Source organism: Trachymyrmex septentrionalis, unplaced genomic scaffold (assembly GCF_001594115.1).
Source record: "Trachymyrmex septentrionalis isolate Tsep2-gDNA-1 unplaced genomic scaffold, Tsep1.0 scaffold51, whole genome shotgun sequence".
Classification (NCBI taxonomy): Eukaryota; Metazoa; Arthropoda; class Insecta; order Hymenoptera; family Formicidae; genus Trachymyrmex; species Trachymyrmex septentrionalis.
In genome coordinates, this window is record NW_017305683.1 from 3911343 (window position 1) to 3918707 (window position 7365).

A 7365-nucleotide genomic window follows, 5' to 3' on the forward strand; every position below is an offset into this window, starting at 1 on the left:
AGGAGAAATTGCGAAAGCGAAATCAGAAAGTTATTAACCGAGATACGATCGCGGGAGTGTATATATCCCGAAAGACCGGTGCCTAACCGGAACGGGTTAATGACCGGCGTTAAAACCACCAGGCTGAAGGAAAAAGCTTTCATCAGGAGCGCCGTCGCGGAGGGGAGGGAGGCAAAAGACTGCGATAAGAGAGCGCCTATCACCTCATGCGTTCCCGGAGGAGTCATTGAAAAAAAAAAAAGGGCCGGAAGGAAGAGGGGGTGTTAAAATAACGCATTCGACTTACGGAGTTGATCATGAGCGGTACGTAATAGCTCGTGGCGTATGTATACGTATTGCCGTGGCGATCAGCAGTGCGTGAGTATCTCCATTCATCAACGTCGTGATGATCGACCGTCTCGCTCTTCGGTAAATCGTCCTGCATTTTCGTCGGAGAGACGCCTTTATTACGGTGCCTCACAACTCCCAACGTCCAACACACCCCCAGTCCCCCCTCGCCGCCGCCGCCGCCGCCACCACCCGCCGCTGCCGCGGCAAACGTATCCCTTGGTCCCTCTCCCTACCCGCTGCCCATCTACCCATCCTCTGATACTATACTTATACCTGTCTAGACGAATGAATCATGCGAGTATTTTGACCCACACCGGCGGCGTGGGTGTGGGTGGTACGCGGAAAATTGGGCAAGTTCCACGTACGGCTTCGTCACATATACCCCTTTGAAGAAGCGTCGCCATGAAAATCATGTTCGTGTAAAATCGCCGTCAGGCTGGTATCACGGTCGCTTTCGCTGTGCAGGCGGACGAGAGGGAGGAAGTAGTTCGCTGGCATTTAGAGATAATTTTGCGCTGCATCGACGTAGGTATCTGACTCTCAATGACTATCAGGAATCTATATTTATACGGGAACTTCGCCGAAATACTTGGCGAATCCGCTGCCAAGGTTACTTACATCGGCCACAAATCATTTTTACACACCGAAGCGGGAAGATCTATTTCCACTTACTGTTAACGTATGTACGAAAAACGTGGAATAAAAATATACCGTTCCAACTTTCGATGGAAATTTTAAATACTTAAGACCACGACACTTTCTTTCGTCGCATTTTAATCGTAAAAAGTACTAACTTGAATCTCAAAGTCTTTTCGAAGATCGTCCAGACGTCTCCTATAAATCCTGTGACCTCGTTTTTCCTTACGTTTATGATGTATAGATGCATCTGAAAGGATATCTTATGCTCGGATAACGTTGTCATCGACTATTTTGTTTGACCATCAAGCAATCAGGCTGACCTTGTGAGAAAATTGCATAAAAAAAAATCAGTACACAAAATCCATAGCGACGATAAGACGCTTTCCGCGCAATTTGTTTACTGCATTAACACTATAAAGAGCGATGTTGTTCGATTTTAGCGCCTCGAGCTGCTCGAACTTCATCGTGTTTCAAAGTGAAACATGTCCTGGTCTTTTCCGTATTATTCTCATTTCCGTAGAAATCTGATGCGCATCTCCGTCGCAACATACGGAAGTATCATCTGCAATGATCATTTACACGATCGTCACAATCGGAGCGAATAACGAGATTGAATAATGGCACTCATGAACGAAAAATAGTAGTTTAAGAATGATGTTTTTTTTAAATTAAAATTATCGGTAAAGAATGAGATATCCATCCACTGCACCCATAGTAAGAGATATTTCATCATGGCGAGTATTTTACTCCAAGTATTTCTGGCGAACGCTTCTAGCTCTACCGAGCGAATAAGATGGAAATCGTTCTCATGAATTCGCCTTTTGTCACGTGAATGTATAATAGAATAAGTGATAAGTTTGACGCGAAAAGCTTTTATTGCGACTTTACAATGTCATTTATCGATATGTGTTGTTTACAGATGAAAAACTACGTTTTTTTTTAAATTATTGTAATATGTTTACTGTAATTTACTACGTAATGTACCATTATTTAAGGATATTTGTTATTTTTGCGATAAATTATTGAAAAAAATATCACATCTTCTAGTTATTTCTGAAAAATTATGCACGCATAATTGAATTACCCAGTAATTTAATTTCGACGAAAAGAGATTAAATAGCGATGATTATTAACAGATCCTTTCCTATATTAAGAGACTCATTCCTGATGTAATAAGAAGCTTTCAGATAATATATATCAATTTTACTCAATTGAAAAAAATCAATACAATTATTTGTTAGAATAATAATGAATATTTTAATTTATATACTATTTAAATATCATATATAACATCAGTTGAAAAGAACGATTATAAACTAACGCCGCGCCTGAGGAAGACTTCAATGCTTGGCAAACGCTGTAATCATCTAACGCAAATAATAAGTTTCTTTAAATAATGCGGATGACATCATTGCTTTCATATTTTTATTGTTGCGTATTGGTTGTTTTAAATTTAGCAAATGTACTTTTAATCTTTAACTGATGAGATTAAATAGAGAGCCACGTTTTTTAATTAAATATTTTATAAAAGATCATTATTTGTCGCCAATTATTAATCTCTAACATGAAAAATATTATGATAATTAAGTCTTAAATTAATTATTTACAAGTGTACTGTATTATTTATATTTTTGCTTCTCGGTACGAACTTGTACCGAGAAACAAAAATTTCTTACGTAAATTTCTAAGCATATTGAATCATCTTATATAAACAATCTTGTTTGCACAATAACTAAGATCTCTTGCAGTTTAATTTGTAATTATAATACGAAAAAGAAAAAGTTATTTTGCGTAAGTCGGTAAGACGAAGTTTTTACAACGGAATAATTTATCATGTAGGAATCTTACGCGTTTTTATTGATTGTGGTAGATCTGAATATTATCATGTAAAGTATATTCTGAACTTTTTTATTTACTCTTCCTATCATCAACATTATCAATATATCTAGAAATCGCCTGCTGATTAAACATGATAATCAAGTTTTAGTTTTGACTGATCGATATTAAAATATACATATTATCTTAATATAATTCATTTATTACTTTTTGCCATACACACACATACTGTATTATTTATGTTATTACTAAGTATCGTTTTATTCATGTTACATTATAGTAAAATATTTCTCACTACAAAGTATATTTATCAATATTTTTCTTTCTACACCTTATGCGCTTAACTTTAAAAGAAAAGGAATGTGTTTTAGTTTACTTTGTCCCTCAACAAAGTAATGAATTAATAAAAGAGAATACACGCAGACGATATCCATCACACGATAGATGACGGCGATCTGACGGATGGATTCTCATCAAAAATGAATATTACGCGATCGCAAAGATCAAAGCGAGATACCTTCGCCGAAGCTATAAGCAATTCCGTTCCCGATCTCAGCGAGGATGCAAATTATTGTAATTGATTCCAGAGCAGAAACGATGGGAAAAAAGTAGGAGAGATATGGAAATTGGTGTGCGATCAGACGCCTATAAAATTTTATTGAACGACATAATGCACCTTCAGTAGTGCAGTTACAATGTAGGGGGCGATCCGTCGTTCAACTTTAACCGGATATGATGAAAGAGTCCGTCGCCGATCAAGGTACTCATTACTACGATCAATGCGTTAGCGAAGAGGCACAGATATCGTGGAGATTTCGATGAGCCGAGTGTTCTTCGCTTTTCACCTTCCGGCGATCGCGTACGCGCACAGATCTCACGGATGTCGGTTTAAATCGAGATAAATCGAGATTTTTACCGTTAGAGATGCACCCTTTGCGTTCTTCTCTTCCCAATTCGTTCAATTAACCAGACGTTCATCGAATTATTTCAATCCTTCGATATGTTTCCGACACGTTTTACATGTCTTACCTGTTTCCATCTCTTCAAAAACGGAAGAGACCTTCGTAAGTATTTCCTGGCTGAATTCTCTATTATTGAGACGCTCGAAATATGTCTCGTTCCTTGCCTTTGCAATGTAAAAATCTATCTTATCCAATAGCAACGAGAGTCGCTCCATGCCCCCGTGCCTATCCGAAATCTCGCCAGTTTCGCTCGCAACGGAGATATATATATATATTCGGAATGCGAAAAGATCGAGAGAATACACGTTTAGAATACACGACGTGGTGCATCTTCGATTTTGCGCGTATTTGAGATTTGAATCCTTTTGAGAGCCCATTTGGATTTCAAATGTTGTGGACCACAAGCCCCGGTCACGCGACTATCTCGCATTCAACGGGCCCGATCTTCGCCCGGTCACCCCCCTCCGCTCCCTCTCCCCGTTATATTACGCTATCGTGCATCGACAACGTGGGCCCTGTCGATCGGTCGATGCGCTCGCGCGTCTTGTGCCCTCGATTTCGGGATAGGCATAAAAAGATTCGATCACTCGATCCGCACGGTCAAGATCCGTGCACAAATTGCACGTATCGACGCGACGTGTGCAACCGACGGCGAATTTGAAAGTTTTATATAGTATGAGAGAGAGAGAGAGAGAGAGAGAGAGAGAGAGAGAGAGAGAGAGAGAGATAACAGCATACCGAGCGATATCTTTTGCCATTCGATCGTGAACGTGGCTTAAAAAAGAACAAAAAGAAATTTTATAGTCGGATGAGAACTGTTGCGTGTTACACAATTGTTGTAATATAGAATTTTAAGATTATTAACATTTTTGAGGCTTCTTCAAAAGAGATCTTTTATCAATTAATGAATGAGCATAATACCTGGTATCATACCCTTAGTATAATATTAGATTTTTTATTGCTATTGTTACGTATGTCGCAACCTGATATGTATTCTCTAAAACTTTTAGAGTAAATCTCACTCCGAAGAGTGAAATCTTACTCTTAAAGATCGAAAATTGAACCGCTCTTTTTCAAGACCGGCTCAATTTTCACTCTTTATGAGATTCCATTCCAAAGAATTTAGAGAGTAAAGATAAAAATAGGTTTTTTTTTCCACTTTTTTAAAATTATTATCTGACACTGCTGTATCAAGTGATTTCAAAGGAATATATAATAGGACTTACTCCTATCTAGCCGTGGATCCTATTTTTCTTAATTAATAACTCTTATTCAATAATTCTCTTTTCTGGAAATTTTAGAATACTCTAGTTATGATTATTTAAACAGAAAATCGGTTTTTTAGTTAAGCGAACATTTATGTTAAACTTGAGGCTCGCAGTTCTTGTTAGTACTTGTAATTATCTTCGATCGCAATATTATATAATCTTGCTAAATTGTCGTTTGATCAAGAAAATAGTGTTTTATCTTTTCAATATTTAAAAATGTTAAAATGTGCTCGTAGCGCGATCATTTTTCATTCAACATGAACAATACATAAAACATTTTTGTACGGCCAACGACCAACAGGGAACATACTTTCGCAATTTTCTTCTTTTCACTTTCATACTCCTTGTTCCGTTACAAGAATAACGTTGAAGAAAGAATGATTATATTAATATAATAATAGCAGTTGAATAATATGTAAACAAATATATATAATAAGGTTCGAAAGAATCTATCAGTGAAAAATGTAAAAAAGCCCATCAGAGCCTACATCAGCTATTCGGATGCACAAAAATTCTTTATTTTTCGTGTGAATGCAACAAAAGCAATAAAATATACGTTTCAATCCTTCAATTCGAGTCCTTATCAATATAAAATATAAATCGAAATTACATAATTAACGCAAATTCCAAATTGACGACAAATTAGTTCGTTCTTCTTTATCCAAATGCCAAATTAGCTATGTAATGAATAGCTCAATGATTATCAAAAATATTACATTATACAATGATAATAAAAAGACTTGTGGTGTCGACAGTCAGAGATACAATGAGAGTCAGAATAATAAAGTCAAGTAGTTATTAAAAGAAAAATAAAACTAAGAATAAAAGAGAGTAATATTAATGTCACAATTCAGTAAACAAATTCATATATAGTGGGTCTAAAGAATACGTATCATTCTGTAAATTCAAACTCTGTTGCTTTACATGGATCGCTTTCGAAATCAATCTTTTATCAAGCACTTTTTCTTCGTCTAATATCTTGACATTTTCCCAAAATGCTGATGACTGATTCTGTGTTCTGTTATTACAGAATGCTGTGTAGTGTTCCAATATATGTGATTTTTATGTTCATTTATGTGTATCTTCAAACATCTACCTGGCTCACATATGATGCTTCACGACAATCAATCTTTATCAGCATGATTTTGATTGGGAAAATGTCAAGGTATTAGACGAAGAAAAAGTCTACTTTATTATTTTGACTCTCATTGTATCTCTGACTGTCGACACCACAAGTCCTCTTTGTGAAGCCGCGAGAAAACGCTTGCAGTGGATACAATAGAAAATTCAGACAAATAATTTTAATAATTCTTTAATTTTCGTGTTTCTTTTGAATGACTACACAGCAAATCTGACAATTTGATGGCGATGTGACTCTACGTAATGACGCGGTGCATATGACTTCGGTTTTTCTTTATGTAAATTTTATTATTATTGTATAATGTAATAATTTTGATAATCATTAAGCTATTCATTACATAGCTAATTTGGCATTTGGATAAAGAAAGAATTAATTTGTCGGGAATCATCAACTTGGAATTTGCGTTAATTACGTAATTTTTATTTATATTTTATATTGATAAGGACCCGAACTGAAGGGTTGAAACGTATAATTTATTTCTTTTGTTACATTTATATGAAAAATAAAGAATTTTTGTGCATCCAAATAGCTGATGTAGCTTTTTTACATTTTTCACTCATTGAATAATACGTATAATAGATAAGATAGTGCCTTTAATAGCACCACTTAATAAATATTAATCAAGTATTAATTTGGGAATTCTATATATTTCATCTTCTTAAGGAGAAATAAGGAGATTCATCGGGATGTCTCAAAGTACTTTTTTTTTTTAAGAGTACCGCGACCTTCTTCAGTCTTGTGCTAATCGGGTAGTGTTAAAGGAGCATTACATGATCGCGATATTCCTCGTCGTGCCGATTTAACCCGTTGACACCGCCGTCGCCACACATCGACGCAGACGACAGAAGTGATCGACGGTAGCCGGCTGACTGGTGCCTGAACCCTTTCGACTGTTGTAAAGCCGGTGCTTTGACGAACCCGCCGCGCCGGCCGGCAAGAGGAGAACGAAGCTAAGCATCGTCGCTTTCTATGCAAGGGAATCGCAGAGGCGAGCGACCAGGGGGAGAGGAAGAGTTTGTACATGAGAAACGGTGGGGTATGGCGGGTCGCGCCGGGTGCGACGGTTGGGAGTGCGGGTTCGTCAGAGGGCGGCAGAGGGGAGCGGCACTCGCGGTGACGGCGGCGGTGGCGGCGGCGGCGGCGGCGGCTGCTACTGCGGAAACGTCCCGAATGAATCGAACGGCGAATG